The sequence below is a fragment of the Acinonyx jubatus genome, chromosome X (assembly GCF_027475565.1).
Source record: "Acinonyx jubatus isolate Ajub_Pintada_27869175 chromosome X, VMU_Ajub_asm_v1.0, whole genome shotgun sequence".
Taxonomy (NCBI): Eukaryota; Metazoa; Chordata; class Mammalia; order Carnivora; family Felidae; genus Acinonyx; species Acinonyx jubatus.
In genome coordinates, this window is record NC_069389.1 from 119,666,120 (window position 1) to 119,684,128 (window position 18,009).

The 18,009-nt window shown below is 51.7% G+C and overlaps 1 long non-coding RNA gene across 17 annotated transcripts in view; it reads left to right on the plus strand.

Annotated features, from left to right (window-relative positions):
* Nucleotides 1-18,009, plus strand: part of LOC106985752 (uncharacterized) — a 277,059-nt gene that overhangs the window by 253,982 nt on the left and 5,068 nt on the right. For all 17 annotated transcript variants that reach the window (XR_008289887.1, XR_008289888.1, XR_003418186.2 and 14 more), the window contains 2 exons: nt 7,931-8,001; nt 11,999-12,417. This is a non-coding gene — a long non-coding RNA (uncharacterized LOC106985752). The remainder of the gene's footprint in view (nt 1-7,930; nt 8,002-11,998; nt 12,418-18,009) is intronic.

Below are 18,009 nucleotides of genomic sequence, written 5' to 3' on the forward strand. Positions count from 1 at the left end.
AAGTCAGGGCTCAATAGGGGAGCATGGGGCTAAAGAAAGAATACATGGGATTATTGGAGTGTTCAAGGCTGAGATCACAGAATCATAGTGGCCTGGATGAAGGAGGTGGCAGTGGAAACAGAAAGGGAGGGATGCGTCCAAGAGACATTTAGAAGAGGAAGTTAAAATGATGGCGCTTTGTTATGAGTCAGGGGAAGAAGAAGGGAGTTGGAGACTGAAAGATGATGCTAAGCTTTCTAGCCCCGAAACTGAGAGATGATTCTGGTTTGATGAAAGAGACCCATAAAGTAGTTGGGGGAGTGTGTTTTTCTGCTACGCAGTCCTGAAAGTTCAGTTGGTATTCCAGAGAGAGCTGGAGTGGTCCTGACTGCGCACAAAACCCCCAAGCCAGGCTGTTGAGCACTAACACGCGACCTGTGGCTTTGGGCTTTGGGGTTGAAGGGGGACTTTGAGCCATATTCAGACCCCCTAGGCAGTGTTGAATGGATTCACTTTGCAGTCTGAACCAAGTTGTATCATAAGGACGTCCTAAAACACACAATTTGCTAAGTAAGCAACTACCTTTCCAATGGCAAAAGTCACCCAGATTAAAACAACAGCAGCAATGTGGGGCGCCTGGGTGGGTCAGTTGGTTAAGTGTCCAACTTCAGCTCAGGTCATGATCTCATGATTTGTGAGTTTGAGCCCCACATCAGGCTCTGTACTGACAGCTCAGAGCCTGGAGCCTGCTTCAGGTTCTGTGTCTGCCTTGCTCTCTGTCCCTCCTCCACTTGCACTCTCTCTCCCAAAGAATAAATAAACAAACAAACAAAAAACCCAGCAGCAACAAAAATAGTGACCAAAACTAAAGGAAAAACTAACTTAAGCTAATTCATGGAACACCATGAAATATATCTAATATTGAGGGGCGCCTGGCTGGCTCAGTCAGTGGAGCGTGTGACTCTTGATCTCAGGGTTGTGAGTTCGAGCCCCACATTAGGGGTAGAGCTTACTTTAAAATAAAATCTTTTAAAAAATAAATAAAAGGTATACTGAATACTTTGTAAATGCTTGAAATATTTTTTCTATTGGCCTGGTCTGTTTAAATGCATAGCAACCTTCCTCTAATAGTATTACTGAAAAGCCAAAAGCATATTTACAGAGACTGGATGTGTATAAAGAGCAGATAAATCAAGTCTCTTGAGAAAATCAAGTCCCACAGCAGATTGTATCAATTGTAAGACGACTACAATAGTGTTCACAACTCAATTACACCACCAGTTGGATTTTTAGAAAGACACCATTCACATTTTAGGTCATAAAATCATTCCCTTAATCCCTTAAACATCAAATAAAATGAAGATTTAAGATAATATTCACTTGGTTAGCAATGATATGAAAATCTTTGGCAAATAATTACAAAGGATTTGGCAACATAATAACTAGCTAATTCCAGCACATATTTAACAAAGAATGTGTTGTGGGTGTTTACTTTTCCTTTTTCTATATGAAAATATAAAAGCTTTTCATTCTTTTTTTTTAATGTGTATTTATTTATTTTGAGAGAGAGTACACATGAGCAGGGGAGGGACAGACAGAGAGGGAAAGAGAGGATCCCAAGCAGGCCCTTCCCTGTCAGCATGGGACCCAAGCCAGGGCTCAATCCCATGAACTGTGAGATCACAACCTGAGCTGAAAGCAAGAGTTGGATGCTTAACTGAGTGAGCCACCCAGGTGCCCCTAAGAGCCTCTCATTCCGAATACTGTTGATGCTTGCCAGGAAGCCAAAAGTGCTGTGAGAGCATGTCCTGGGCATGAGGGGCCGAGTCAGTAAGGCTAGACCCCTGGAAATGTCTTCCCCTGAAAGACAGTCAGAGTCCATCGTCCAATAAAGCTAAAATGTAGCACAGGCCACAAAGTTGTCATCTTGAGTTTCTGTAGCCAACTCTCCTTTGTTCCCTGGCATGAGAGCCAATGCTGGCTTCTGGGCCTGAGAAACCCTATGCCCAAGCCATCCAGCTTTCAAGTGCAGAAGTCTTGTTTCAGAAAAGCCAGAACAATACAAGTATCCTAACCTAGATACTCATCCCTGTCATTCATTCACTCCTTTACTGACTTATCCATTCGTCCACCCACACAATCACTCATCCACTCACCCATTCACTCACTCATTCACTTGTTCATTCATCCACTCATTCAGTCACTCATTCACCAATTCAATCATCCATTCGGTCACTCCTTCATTTACTCACACACACACACACACACACACACACACTCATTCATTCATCCACTCACTCACTCACTCACTCATCCACTCACTCATTTCACAAGCATTTCTTGAGTGTTTGCTGTATGCCTGATGCCAAGAGGGCTGCAGAGTGTATCAGGCCATGGCCCCTCGTATCAAGGAGCTCACTCCTAGTGAGAGACAGAAGAATAGACAAGGGAACTACACCACAGGGCAGAAGGAAATAAGGGTAATGTGGAGATAGGAAGAGCCAGGGAGTGCAGAAGGAGAAGTTAATTCCACCTCTAAAATACTACATCATTTACTTCTTTCGTTTATTGCCTCTCTTCTCCACTAGAAGGTCAGCTCCGTGAGAGCAGAGGCTTTTATTGGTCTTCTTCACTGCTGTAGCCCCTGTGCCTAGAACACTGCCTGCCACACAGTGTGTGCCCATTAAAATATTGAATAAATGAGTAAGTTGTGGGGGGAGAAGGGAGAAATGAGGTAGAACTCTTTGGAAATGCTTCACAGAAAAGGGAATCCTGGGCATAGACCTTGTAAGAGAGAAGGGTGTTGGTGGATACCTAGAACTGAATGACATCTCGGTCTGAGGGAGCAGCGGGAGCCATAGCCTGGGGGTGGGAGATCGCCTGGCATGTTCAGGGAACAGAGTTGTCTCAAATACAGGAATGCAGGACATCAGGAGAATGTTGCCAAATAAGATTGAGAGCAGATCACCAGGAGCATTCAAAGCCAAGTGCTGCTTGTTCTCCTGGCCGTGTCGGGGTCTAAAGAAAGAAATCTGCCATCCACTTACTGAGAAGGCTGAACACCTAGTGGATCCAAGCACACCCTGGGAAATTGCAGAGGAGCTCTGATTCCCCTTCCGGAGTACCTATTGGGCACCTGCTGTGTCTGCATGAAAAGACTAACACAGAGGAAAAACCAGTAGCAGAAGGTGAAACAGCAAAAGCCCTGGCAGGGAAGGAGGCAGGGGTGGGCCCCAAGCTGGGCCTCCTAGTCTGGCTGTCACTTCTGTGATGGGGACAGGCCAGCTGATCCCAAGGGCCCCTGCAGGCTTGACATTCTGGGACTCTAATTAAAGCCTTGGAAACTTCATTCCAGATAGCTGGGGAAATCCTTGGGTTCAATTTCACCTCCCAGGGCTGGCAGTTCAGCTGGCACTGAGGCAGTTAAAAAGGAATGGAATGGAAATCCAGAGGGCCTGCGTCAGCCTAATTGTCTCTCAGCAGACTTGTTTGCTTCTAGATGTCAGCAACTCTTATAGGAATGCAGAACAGCGGCCTTTTCACAGGCAAGGGTCTGGAGGTTGGTTTCCCAAACTTTTCTTTTTACATTGTGAAGTGGATGGGTCCCGTAGTCCAAGAAGAAATCAAAGGCCAAGACTTTTCCAAACTCATCTTCCCAGAAACCAAACAAGAAAGGTGGGGCTGTGGTCCAATGGACTACAGGGCCACCCTTGTCATAAACAAGTCTCTGTTTTCATGGAAGTCGATCCCACAGGTGGCTGGGCTGTCCTTTCTGGGCCCATGCCACTAAGGCTCATGAGAGGCCAGCAGCACCTCGCACCCTTCCTGACACACAGACTGTGTCTGCATGGAGGAACCAGCTTAGGGTAAAGGGCTATGACCAGTGAAACAGCTGGTTACTAGAAAATCACCAGAACCAGTCACGAAAAACAAAGTAAATACACACCTCAGACAAGCTCTTATCTCTTATTTCTGCGGTTTGACTGAGTTTCACTCTCTAAAAAGTGTGAGTGTAGCATGGTCCAAGCCAAACACCAACCCTAAGGAGGCTCAGCGAAGCCACTCAGTTTTTAAGGGTGAACGTAAGCAGCTTCCCACCAGTGCAGGGGGATATGATGAGAGTGGGTGGGGAAGGGAGGTGGGAGGCCAAGCCCCAAGAGGGGTTCAGCCTTGGAACCTGGTAGCTGTGGCACAATTGCTAGGTGGGAAGCCAGAGGTGAGATCCAAGGGGAGAGGCAAAAGATCCAGCTGTGGAACCTAAGACTGAGGAGCCCATGCATGAGCCTGGGGGAGGAGCCAGGGAAGGAATTAGGAAGACAGATCTGGGCTCCAGAGCCTGGGGGACTCCCTGCGGGCATCTCCTCAGTGGTATCCATATATGTGGGGAGGGGTGGTGATGAAGTTCAGGTTTGGTCATAGTCCACTGGAGGAGCTTAAGGAATATCCAGGTGAACGTGTCTAGCAGATGCTTGGACATACATCTTTGGCACTGAAGGGAGAGGGAGGGCCCGGGAGCCCCAGGGACGATGGCCCCTCACACACCCTCAACCTCCTCTGTCACCTTGGTCACCAGGTCCTCCACATTGTTTCTGGCTCACCCAAACCCCTCTGGAGCCCTGGAACCCCAAGTCTGGGGCTTCAGGCCCCTGCGCTGTCCCAGGGGTGAGGTCCTCTGGGGCCCAGCCACCCACCGCGAGTGGGGCCCACAGCCCCTTGCCCGGCCAGCCTCTTCCTGCCCTCATGCCTGCACCCTCAGGCTGGCCCCATGGAAGTCTCACTCTCCAAGGCTAGTCCTCTGCCCCTTAGCACCCGCCCAGTTGGCTCTCTGAGGAGGACCAGCTCAGGGCTTGGTGGGGAGGGGGGCCCCCAGACTGCAGCCTGCGTCTGTCTCCTCTGTGCATTCCTGCCACACTGGGGACATGGGCCATCTCTGTGCTGACAGGCAGGGTTCTGCCACTAGAGCCACTGGTTACCCCGGAAGCCCTGGGTGCACCTCCGCCAGGCAGGGACCTGCCTGCAGCTCAACGAGTGGCCTGCTGTCCTTTGCTGAGAGGCCCAGCACCAGGGGAGGCTGGGGAAGCCACCGGCCTGCAAATGGCAGTGCCCTCCCACTTGGGGGGAGCAGCCCGCTCTTCAAGGGCTGTCGGGGACAGACAGACATTCAGGTAGGAGGTGAAGGGGACCCGGGGCTGAGGCCCCGTGCCTGGGTTCCTCTGACAGCCTGGGAAGGAAGGGAGAGGTGAGGGAGAGAAAAAGGGGCCACGGAAAGAGGGGAGGAAGGAGGGCACCCATGGTTTTCCTGGGCACCCATTGGAAAAGCGCCACCAGTCGGCACCAGGGCCAACCTGGGACCAGGGTGGCTAATTCTGAGACGTGCTCTGTGTTCTCGGGGCCCATGTGCTGGACAGATGCCACCTTCAGCAGGTGAGTGGGATCACTACACCAAGCCAACTGAATCCCTGAGGAGGAAATCTCCCAGATTTTCCCCAGCCTCGGACCCATTGCTCCTGGTGGTCTTGGATGGGACTTCTAGGTCCTCTCTCTGGAGACCGTGGGTGCCTGGAGAGACCCTGAAGAGAGCTCTGGCCAAGGACACAGAGACCCTGGGCTGGCCCTGACTTGCCTGTCACCTTGGCTACAGGCCCTGCCCCCTGTGGGCCTGGCCTCCCCCACCTGTCAGCAGCTTGGGCTGGGGACCTGGCTGACCTGACAGGCCCTGCCTGTCCCTCCCACAGGCTCTCAGAGACTGGCCGGCTCAGGACTCCAGGTTTCAGGCATGCGAGGGCCCCCTGGGCCACCCTGGGTCAGCCCTGGCCGCCTTATTGATGCACAGGGATGGGAGGCCAAGCCAGCCTTGGGCCCATCTGTCTCCACCCCTTCAGTCCCAGTACCGCTCCAGGGACAGGGTGCCCCTTCCACTGTGGGGCTGATAAAGAGCTTCATCCCTAGCTTGTCCTCCCCCCCTCCACCAGGGCAATGCCAGTCCAAGGCCCCTCTAGTCTACCCAGTGTGGGCTTCTGGGGCTGAGGGTTGGTCTCTGGGCAGTGTCCTTTGCTTGTTTTCTGCCTCTTGTTCATTTTATTTTTAGCCCACTTCACCAGGCTCTGTCTGGCCTCGGCAGAATGGGAGCATGCCCAGAGAAACTGGTGAGCACATTAGCAAGGCAGGTGGGCAGAGGGTCCACTGAAGGGCTGCGAGGCCAGCTGAAAGATTGTTTGACTAGCTTCATCTATTTATTAGTGCGCTTGGAAACTGCTATTTATATTTTAACCCTCCAGGGACAGCCATGCATCTGTGGATAAAAAGAGTTGGTGTGTTTCCAGCCTTGAAAGTAAGAAGTAATCAGTGGTCACAGACCTCGCTGAGACTGCTGGAGTGGGAGACTGTGCAAAGTGTGGCCCTGAGATGCCCTTATAGTAGCTGCCAGGGGTGGTGGGTGTCCCCATGCCTGCACACCCTCAGTTTGGAGGGGTTGTGCGTGCTGGGGATCAGTATAAGCAAAGGACAGTACAAGCCCATGAAAAATGTCACAGCAATCATGTAAAGGTTTCACAGCTGGGAAAATGGGGACACCAACCTCCCTTGCAGAAAGTGCTAGAGGCCACTGGGAGAGTCGAGTGAACAAGGCTAGAGCCAGGGTTCCTTCCCTCTATGCAAGAAGGTGGCATTCACAGGCCTAGAACTAGCCCCCTCTCCCCCTGCCCCATCCCTGAAGGTGTCTGTGGTCGGCACTGCACCCCGCCTCTGAGCAGGTGCCGAGCACCCAGGTCCAGCTTCTGCGCAGCTGCCAGGCCAAGGGCCCCATGGGATCCCTGTGGAAAGTGGAGCTAGATGAGCCTCTCTTTGAGGGAGGGCCATTCCAGCTGAATCCGCCCTGATCCTGCCACTGGGATCCCAGAGGGGCTGACAGGTGGGAGTGAGGCCACCAAGGGGTCAGCCTGGGGGAGGTCAGCAGGGGTTGGCCAATTGGATACCGGACTCCTGCGCTCCTGCCTGAGCTCAGGCTCAGGGCTCCTGGCAAGTGTCTGACCCTGGCTTCTTGAAGCCGACTGGGAAACTTCCTAACATTAAGGCTTTTCCACTGAGAGCTGTTTGTGTCTCAGAGGCCCCTGTGTTTGGTCTGCTATAATGGCGATGTTTTGGGATGCTTATCAATAAGCATTTTAACAATTTGCCAGGGCCTGCTTGTTATTTTGGGTAGCACTGGCTGCTGTCTCTGCAGCTTACTAATGGGAGACAGTTTAAGGACATGTGTAGACATAACTGAGTTCTTCCTGGAGCAAGACTAGCTTGCAAGCATCTCAGAACTTAACAGGAGAAAAGCAACCCAAATCCAGCACCCCCTCCCAGGAGATCTCTTTGCCTTGCTAATGGCACCCAGCAATGTGCATTTCAATTCCTGGCAGGGCGTTTTCTGTGGAGTCTGGCAGTTCTAATGGTCTCCTTTGCCTTGCATTGTGCGTTCCGGGCCCCAGGCGTTCCGCCTGCTCGGTCTTGGCCTTCAGAGCTACTGGAGGGAAGGAAGCCGCCCCTGCCACCCCTGCCTGGGCTCCCCTGCGCCTCCGCCCTGGCCCATCCAAGGGCGCCTGAGTACAGCTCAGGTTGGAGCTCAATTAACATGTCAAGCCGATAGTTTATGGCTAAATCTACATACGTCATAATCTAAAAGCAAACATTTGCCTTCGATAGCTCTAATTTACGCATCGACTCAGTTTACTGTTCGCGTCTTAATTATTTTTTTTGAATAGCTTGGTGGCAGAAAATCAAAGCCTGATGAGTTTTATATTAGACTCTGCAACTTCTTTTCTTGTGTGTTTTTTCACGTAAAACATCTCATTAATACAGGTAATCTGGAGGCTTTATATTTAAACTTTTCCTGCTCATAAAACAAACTGAATGAAAATGTAACTAATCTGTAGAGAAACTTTCTCTCCTTTTGTTTTCTTATCAGATAAATCAGCAAACACATGGGTGAGAGAGGAAGGCTGTGAAACAAGAAAATGAATAAAATTCCAATCAAAGGTATGTTAAAGGAGTTTTGCAGGCCCTAGGAAAATGATGTTCCACGAAAGAAGTTCAGTTAACACAGTGCATAGGAGGGGCATGTTTCTTCTTCCTTCGGCCTTCATTTCAGAAAGCGTTTGCTTGAGAGAGTCCTCTTGGGCCCCAGCACAGTTGGATGAGGGCCCAGGGGCCACAGGCCACAAGCCACAGGCACAGTAAAACCAGCGCCCGCCTGCTGTAAGCCTGCCTTTTCCCCGGTAGAGCTTTTGCTGCCTTTCTTCTTAGCGTCCGGGCCTCTGCAGACCACTGAGCCACGACAGGGCTTGTCTGCGGCCCCTCTGCTGGCCAGTCAAGAAGCCAGGAGGTGATCCGAGAGCTACCCGACTCCATATCCTTGGCTTTTGGCCTCGGTGGCCAGAGGAAACTCCCCCCGGATCTCAGCCTAGAGCTTAAAACTCTTGGAGGCGACTGTGAGGTTAGTTAGAGAGGGTGCTGGAGGCAGAGGAAGGCTCTGGGGTTCAGGCACATCTCTGGGCTTTGTAGAAGCGTCCCCCCTCCCTCCTGAGCCCTGGCCCTGTCAGTCCCATTGCCGGCTTTGGCTGGGGACCCAAATCTCAGGACACAAAGAGGCTATTTAGGTGCAAATATCCCTAATGAATAAAGAAAGGAGATTCACTTGCCAGATTATTTAAAGCAAGTTGTCTAAACCATTTCTCTTTAGCCAGCACGTTGGCCCCGGTGGTGGCGGGGTGGGGGGGGGGGGTTGGGGGAGTTGCTGTAAGACACATAGCAGCCCTCAAAAGCCTGTCTTCAGAATCCCTCCTGGAACCAATACCTGCAAGGAGGAATTGACAACCAAATTACAAATTATTGCCATGAACTGAGTGCAAAGGTGCCTCTAGCGGGCCACGGGAGAAGCGCGTGTGAACCGGTTGATTTGACTAGACTCTTCCCAGCCAACAGATTCTCAACCAGCCTCGTCACCAGGAGACTGAAGGTGAGGAAGTGGCCAGATGGGACTGGAGACTCCTTGGACATTTCCTGACTGGCAGGGCTTCTCTCTGGCCCCTGCTGGCAGGGCTGCCAGTGCCACCACTGCCTGCCTGGTGCGCCGCCTTTGGCTGAGAGGGGCTGGTCGGGAGCCAGGTCGATTAGAAGCTGTGCTGGGCTTGATGGCCATGCCCTGGTACCCTTCCAGTTTGGCTTAGGAAAAGGCCATGATGGGAAGGAAGAATCACAGGGCTGGGCTTCATATCCTCGTCTGCCATTCCTACCTCTACTCCAGTATTAAAACGTTTTGCAGACTTCACATAACAGCTAGTGATACTTTATCATCCACCGATCAAGAAACACAAAAAGACAAATAGCCACATAAATATGCAAGGCAAATCTGTCTATAGACAGACAATGCTTGGTATACACATGGGTCCATGAACTCCTGCCAATAATGCCCCCATTCATTCACTCAGCCAACATTTACTGAAAACCCACTACGTGCCAGCCCTGTGTTTGATGCTGGGCCCAAAACAATGAAAAAGACACAGCCCCTGCCTTCTGTGTGTGCACACTCTACTAGGGGAGGCAGACAGGAACCACGTACACATGGTCTTTGAGAAAGTCAGTATCACTGGGCTGAAGTCCAGGAGTCGGCAGGTTTGTGCTCCCTCTGAAGGCTCTGAGAGGGTCCTTCTGCACTTGCTCCAGCTTCTGGGGGCACCTTGGCTCATGGCCATATCCCTAGGTTCTGTATTGCTCCTCATCTTAGCACACTTATTGTTGGATTTAGAGCCCACCCAGATAATCTAAGATGAGCTCATCTCGATTAACTTGATTACCTCTGCAAAGATCCTTTTCCCAGATAAGGTCACATTCATAGATTCCCGGTGGACATATCTTTCAGAGGCCACCATTCAACCCACAACAGTATGAACATAGGGGTCTTGGGAAGCACACACCCCAATGTTGGGGGCCATTTCCGGTGCTCCCCACAGCTTGCTGCTACTGCTGTCTGTGGTGTTTGATCAGACCTTCCTGCTACATGAGTCACCTGACTTCTTCTAGTGTGTTACATACTGGAATCTGCATTTCCTCTGAGTTGGTTATGTCTGTCTCCCAACCACTATCTATCTATCTATCTATCTCTGTCTCTATCTATCTCTATCTCTATCTCTATCTCTATCTCTATCTGTTTATCCATTCAGCCACCAGAAGTGTTTTTCTAAAGGCTGGCTTGGCTCCTGCCCTTACAAGCCTTTGATGCCTCCCCAGTGCCTGTGGGATGCTCTCTGAGCTGCTCAGATGTTGAGTCTGGCCCTCAACATCGGGTGGACACAGCCTACTAGCCACCCTCTCCCCACTCCCCCACCCACCCTCATGAACATCCATGTCCCATACCTGTCCCGTTTCTTCTCCCCAGGATATCCTGGGCTCCTCTGTCCCCAGGCCTCTGCTCACGCCTTCCTTGCCTAGGATATTTTCCACACCTGCTCACCTTCTTTCTACCTTTCCAAGTTCAGCTCAAACCCCACCACTTCCTAGAAGCCTTCCCAGTCCTGCAGAACTGAGAATAACTCTCTCTAGTCCCTTCCTGAGGGTCCAAGGGTCCATATCAGGGTGGCCAATTCTCCTAACTAGGAGTCTTTTTCTCCCCCTGTGGGATAGAGTTGAACTTGCCTTCCAGTCCCCGACACCTGGTACATGGTAAGAAACGTAGTGGGTTTTTGCAGAAAGAATTTGAGGGGGATGTGTGCATCTTATTGCTTCTTCCATTGCTTGGTTGGCAAGGAAGCTACCCAATTCCCAGAGGGGTGGAAAGCTAGGAAAACCAGCTGAGATGGAAGGGGTGCAGTGTCATCTGGTATAATAGATGGCATCCAAAGAGACTCACTCCTGCCCTGGCCTCTCTTGCTGCCCCTTTTCTGCCGGATGCCCCTGGTCCACCATCTCCCAGGCATACCCGCCCTTGTCTTGGCACAGTTGTCTTGGCACAGGGATTTGACATTCATTCTGTTGACACCTGAGTGCAGATGTCCCCTGAGCCCCCTTTCCTGGTTCCTCCTTCTTTCAACCAAAGCCAAACCTCTCAGCTCCTCTGGCTGCTGAAATGTAAGGCCCCCCAAGGCCATGGCTAAACATCATACCCAAACCCCAACTCAGCCGCACCCCTGGAGTCTATGCCCAGAACCTTTTTGACTTGGCCCTCCTCAGGATACACAGCCCCTGGTAGCCATCCTCAGCCGCCCCCTTGTGTCCTACCCACTCAGGGACTTGCTGGTTTTGTCCCCAGCTTCTTCTTGGCCCTCAGCCTCCTCACACCTGCTTTCATGGGAGCATCAGCCTAAGAACTCCATTCTGCCATCACTATGGTGCAGGGAGGGGACAGAGCATGAACCCTGACATCAGCCCTGGGGTCACATCCCAGCTCTGCCTTGTACTTGCTTGTGACCTGCTTGGAGCCTCAGTTTCCAATGAGCTGTTCATTCACTTAGAAAATTTTCATGGGTGCCAGACATACTAAGTGCTAGTGATTGAGGTTGCAGCACTGAAAAGGACAGAAACTATGCCCTCAAGGAGTTCAGGGCTTGGGCTTATGAGGCGCTAGCCATGCAAATGATAATGATGGAAGGAGATCAAGGCTATAATGTTGGGGCCCCATGCTGTGCTCTGATGTGCCTGCAGAGCTCTAAACAATCTCCCACTCTCAAGCATTATATTATAAAAACACAGCAAAGAGCTAAGGGCTAGAGAATTCTGCAGTTGCAATAAAAAGTCACTTTTCTTGCAAGGATTTCAATAAGACAGACTTTTTTAAAAAATGGGTGTATTTGGCTATTGCCAGCTAAGATAATCAGCTGTTCCAAATGGACAGAACAGACATGAACACCACCAAGCCCATGCAGAACAGCATGCAAAACCAAAGTCAAGTTTCTGAACCGCCAAAATACTGTGTGTCCTCAATTTTAAGATGGTGTCATTGAAAAGATGCAAATAATTTGATGTGTTTTTTTTTTTTCAGGAAGAAATAAGGCAGCAAAACCACGTTGAAGTTATCCCTGTATAGTGCCGAGTGTGACAGCATTAACGAGTGAGAAAGCACGGGCTCTGAAAATTCCCTCTGCAGCCCACCTCCCACCTGCCAGAGGCCTCAGGCACACCAGCCACTCTGCACAGACGACACTTCCACCCCCTCCCATGTCTGTGGCCCTACGTCCCAGCTCCTTTCATAGCCAAGAGCTAGCCGCATAGTGCTACTCTGGCTGCCTAGCGATGTTTTTCTGTCCCATGGGACTCACAACAGGAGAAATGGTTGTGTGCAAAGGAGTGACAGGGGAAAGGAGCAGCCGCATCCCTCCCTGGGAGGGGTCCAAGACCTGGACCGCAGTAGCAGCTGACACATGGCAGGGAAGCCAGCAGAGGAAGAGAAATACTTAGCAAGTGAGTCGACGAGATTGCTTGTTGAGTGGCTGTGGAGAGAAGGGATCTGGGGGAGCCCAGGTTTCTGGGCAGTTACTGACACATGCACCCCAGGAGAGAGAAAAAAATGGTGCCAGGTAGGATAACCACAGGGCTGGATGTACCAGGGCGCTGAGTGTGCCGAGGCTCCTGCTTTCCTGTGGGAGCAGCTCTGCGGTGTTGGGGAAGGAACTGGGGAGGCTCAGAGGTGGTGGGTGAGGCTGGCCATGCAGCCTCCCTGAAGGGCCATCTCTGGGGCCATCGCCTCCAGCTCAGAAACTAGTCTTCTCTCTCCTGAACTCATGGGCAGTCCATCAAGTGACCCCCACCTGTGCTGCTCCGCCAAGTAAGGCCGGCCCGCCGGCAGAGCCACTGCCTGGGCTCCCAGCCAGTCTCCCCGCAACCCTCCCCCCACCCCCTCAGCCGTCCCTGCGCACCAGGGCCAAGGGAAGGGCCTGCTCTGTCCTGGACAGATGCTTGGAAGTGTTAGCTTCGGGGCTGGTGGTAGTTTCCTCTCAGTTCTTCTGTCTCCCTCCTCCTCCTTCCTCCTGCCTCTCTGTGGTACTGTTGCTAGAGTGTGTGTGCTGGCTTCCTATGGCTGCCATTACAAATGGCCACCAAGTGAGTGACTTAAGAGGATAGAAATGTATTTATTCATGCAGAAATGTATGTATGGTTGCATGTATTCTCTTCCAATTCTGGAGGTCAGAGGAGAAATCGAGATGTCCACAGTGCTCTGCTTTGTGTGAAGGCTCCAAGGGAGAATCTTCTGTCACCTCTCCACTTCTGGTGGCCCCTGACATTCCTTGGCTTGGGGCTGCACCACTCCAATCTCTGCCTCCAGCTTTACCATCACCTCCTTCCCTGTGTGGTTCAAATCTCCTTCCCTCTCTTATAAACCCTGTCGTCATTGGATTTAGGATCCACCTGGATAATCCAGAATATCTCATCTGGAGATCCTTAATTTCATTATATCTACAAAGACACTTTTTCAAATAAGGTCACATTCACAGGTTCCAGGTAGACATATCTTTTGGGGGCACCATTCAACACACTATAGTATGAATATTAGGATTCTCCATCAACCCCAAGATCGCAGTCCGTGCCTCCCACAGGACACTCAGAGCGAAGTGCCCACAGCCACGACAGGAGGGAAGACCACAGCTCATATCAACTCTCCAGAACTCGTGGGGAAGGCAGCCCTGGAGGTCAGGTGACCCGACCCCATCGCTAGCCTGGCAGGGGAAAGGGAGGCTCTTCCTTGAGGTCTTCCTCCTGCTTCTTTTCTGCAGGTGTTGAGGGAGGGGACATCTCCCCTGCACCAGGGCTGCCCAGACTCCTCTTAGAGAGTCTCCCATTGCCCTGTGGGCCGGGGCCAGAGTCACACACCGGCAGGAGGCAGCAGGCTCTGAAGCACGGAGGGTCCCCACCCTGGTCCTGGGGCTAAAGACCCTGACATCCACGACTGTCACTTCAGGCCACTTTGAGGGCAAGTGGCAGCGGTGCAGCCGATCTGGTTGTGCAGCACACACGGAGAGGGAAGTGGAGGCGTTTTGCAACCCACAAAGGGCCATGCAGGAGGCATTCTTAGAGATGCGGAGCCATTCCTCCCACCGGTGTGGCCTTGGGGCCGGACTGGTCTGTCTCCTGCATCCGACATCAGACTGGACAAACTGACTCCCCTCCTGCTGAGAGAAGCCTGGACTGGGGAGAAAGGGAGGGCTGGGGGAGGAGGGCTCTAAGAGGGGGAGCCCGTGTGAAGCTCACCCCCCCTCACACATTTCTGAGAACGTAGTGATGGAACAGAACAAGAGAAAGACCATGTCTTTCACCAGAGGGGGGAGGGGACAACCCAGTGACCAATTTCGGTGATTAGCTGCAAGAAGAGGGTCCTTTATTCCAGGCGTGTGTATGCCTTTTAATTTCCTCTTGTGGGCTCCTGAGGGGGCCCAGTAACCACGCAATTGGTATTCTTCGCAAGCCTTGGAGGTTGCGGGCACTCTCTAGGAGCCAGCTCCAGGTGGTAAGGACTGCCACCTGCACTCCCTGCCTCCAGATTAAGTGTTCCGCACAAACCTGCCCTGGGCAGGGGAGGGGAGGTGGCGGGCTGGGACCAGGTCTGCCACAGGGGTGCAAGTGGGTTTTCTCCCCGTCTAGAGGAGGCAGCAGTGAGGTCCAAGTTGAAGTTGGCACCTTCCTAGCTTTGTGCGAAACAAAACAGAAATGTCCTATTGGTGATAAAGGGACTTGGTCCCCTTAAGCAATTGAAGGCACAGGAGTTACAAAGCAGTCCAATTAGGGGGTGGTGATTTGCATGACAAGAAGACCCTTTGCTTCATAAAAGAAGTTCTCCCGAGGCTGCATTAGATGGGGGGGGTGTGGGGGGGTGTGGAGGGGGGTTTGAAGATTCCATTTGCTAAACAGTGTTTCACCCACAACGCTGCCACAGAAAGCTCCGGTGTGAAACCAGTGCATCTGTACTGACTTCCAGGCAGCCTCCCAGCCCTGAGATGGGCCAGTCGGCAAGAGCACACGGTCCTTGTACTAGCTCACACGCACACACCCCTTCTTCTGCTGTGCTCTGGCAGTTTCTCAAAAACAGATGCAGCTTCTCCCCAGGCTGGGACCTGGCTTTGGAGGCAAACGTAGTGGCCTAGTGCCTGGGCCCAGGAGGGGGGCGGGGGCAGGGGAGGGAGGAGTAGGGCAGGCAAGACGGAATTTCTGTCCTGCTGGGCCGCCTGCAAGTTTCAGGGCCCCTTTCCTCTTTGGAGCCTTAGGGTCCACATTTACACAACAAGGGCATTTGCAGCTTCACCATTTCAGAGACTCCATTCCTGAGCTAGCTGGGTGGCCCTGGGGATGCCCTTGACCTATGAAATGGAATATGCCCAGAATAATGGCGAGGGAGGACAAAAAAAAAGGTATACATTTCTGAAAGTACTTTAGAAACTGTAATATTTGAGGCACTTGGGTGGCTCAGTTGGTTGAGTGTCAGACTCTTGATTTCAGCTCAGGTCATGATCCCAGGGTTGTGGCATCGAGCCCTGTGTCAGGCTCCATACTGAGTGTAGAGCCTGCTTAGGATTTTTTCCCTCCCTCTGCCCCTCTCCCCCCAACCCCGCTCGCGTGCTCTCTCTCTCTCTCTGTCTCTCTGTCTCTCTCTCTCTCTCAACAAAACAAAAGAAAGAAAAAAGAAAGAAATTGTAATGTTTACGGATGTTGGAGACATGAAGGGAGGATGGAACCCATGTCCCCATAAAAAAAGGTGTCTTAAAAGTCACTCACGCACCATCAAAACACTCAGGTGGTCGGAAACCTGCTCAGTAGGTGTCTGTGTGCTAAGTGCTAAGGTGTTTCAGGGATCACCTTCAGGGCATTTCCATTCCAATCACTGCTCATTGGAAGAAAGCCCTTCCCCCTGCGTGGTAAAATGTAGAGTAGATCCCCAACATGCAAATCTTGAAATTGACAGAAATTAACTGGACTGAAGTTGGATATATAGTAGGAGCTTAAGAAAATGACTTGGAAGTGCTCACTAGAAATAGAGTTTTGGAAGAAAAATTAATTTCTTAAGCTTGTCTGGGACTCACAAAGTAGAGATGCTGGGGCTACTGTAGTGTGATGGATAGCGGTCTCTTCTTTGTCCCACCCCCACCCCTGACCACTGCTCAAAGTGAGCAGTTTGCACACACCTTAAAGATTCAAAGTCGTTTTTAAAAGCTCTGAAATCCAGGTGTCAACCAGAGAGTTGGAGGAATTTGAAGGCTATACAGTGAACCAGGAAAAAAGGCAACAGAGGAAGAAGAATAGAGAGAGAAACTCAGGGGAGGGGAGTTGGAGAGGGGAGAGAAGAGAAGGAATGCCCACGTTTCCTGGTTATTTTAATTTTCACATCACAAAGTGCCACCCACCTGTCAACCATGACACTTCCCTGTGCCACCTACTGTGACCACTGGGAGGGAAGAACGTGGAACTCAATCCTTCCCACCCAGCCTGATCTGCCTACTGCTGTTAGGCCACAAAGGAAGGAAGAGCCTCCAAAAGTTGCCAAGGTTCTCTCTCTCTGAGGTAAATGGCCAATTTCCACAGCCACTGGAGTGAGAACGCTGACCCCAACTCCCCTACTGGACTTACACCTCAATGCCACAGGAGCCTGGAGTCAGACCGTAGCTGCCTTGGGTTGGCAGGGACACCCAGGGTTCAGTGAAGGAGGCAGTACCAGAATCCAGAAGTCACCAGTCCAGTCTCAGTCAGCGATGAACTGATTCTCCGAACCCTTTGGGCCAAGGACAGGCCACGGCCTCCATGCTTCTAGTCCCTTCCTTGAAGCGATCGGGTAAATCACATGATGAGCCTCAAGCAAGGGACTTTAAGCTGGTGGCTTCCAGCAGCTTCCTGCTCCTGAACCACCACTGTCTCTCTCTGAAGTCCTTCCATCGTCCTGCCCCAACCTGTGCAGGCCCTAGGGAGGCTCTTACTCTGTTTGCATGGTGAGCACCGGCCTCTGTGCCAGCTTCGTCACTAGCCAACTGTTTTGGTTTCCTGTGGCTGCCGTAACGAACTACCACCAACTCAGTGGCTTCCAACAACAGAAATTTACTCTCATATAGTTCTGGAGGGTGGAACCCCACACTTGGTCAGCTGGGCTGGCCGCTCCTGTAGTCTGTGAGGAGAGAATCCGTTTCATTGCCCTTTCCAGCTTCTGCTGGCTACCTGCACTCCTTGGCTCATGGCCCTTCCTCCAACTTCAAGGTGTGTCCCTCTGGTCTCTGCTTCCAGCATCATGTGGTCTTTCCCTCTTCTGTCATGTCAAACCTCCTCTGCCTTCCTCTGATCAGGGATGCTTGTGATGGCACTTAGGACCCATGCAGATAGTCTGGGATGACCTCTCCTTCTTGAGATCCTTAATCACATCTGCAGTGTCCCTTTCGCTGTGTCATATTTATAGGTTCCAGAGATTAGGACGCAGACATTTTGAGAGGCCAGAATTCTGCCTACCACACCAGGTAGAGGTCTCTGGGCAACTGAGTCACCTCACCTCTCTGAACCTTGCTTGTTTGCTGACCTATTGCTTCCAGGAAGACGGTGGATGTCACGGCACATTACATACTGTGAAGTGAGTACCAGCACAAGTGCTGAGGCTGGTTCTTGTCCCTTCCGATGAAGCTGAGGGCCCCTTAGTTCAGTCACGTGTGGCCTTCCCCAGGTGTGTCTTCATTAATGCTCTCCAAGTTGAAATTGTCCCTAAGCCAACTGGCTCCTCCCTCTCTGTCCCAACGAGTGACAGTGGACAGTAGAAGATCTTTGGGTGGGTGGCAGCCATTCTGGCTTTGAACCTAGGCAACCATTGTTCTGTGTGGTGGTTCCACGGAGATGCACGTATATATAAATAGGATCATGAGGGTAAAGTTCTCTTTGTTCTCTGAGTAGCAGTTAAAGCAGTCTGTGCTTGTCAACCCTCTGCTGCCTCTGGAACCAGCCACAGTGCCATCCCGGCCCTCTGCCAGCTGCTGTCCACAGTCGCTTTGGTGGATCAGGCCCTACTGTCAACCTCAGCTGGCCAGCCTGCCTGAG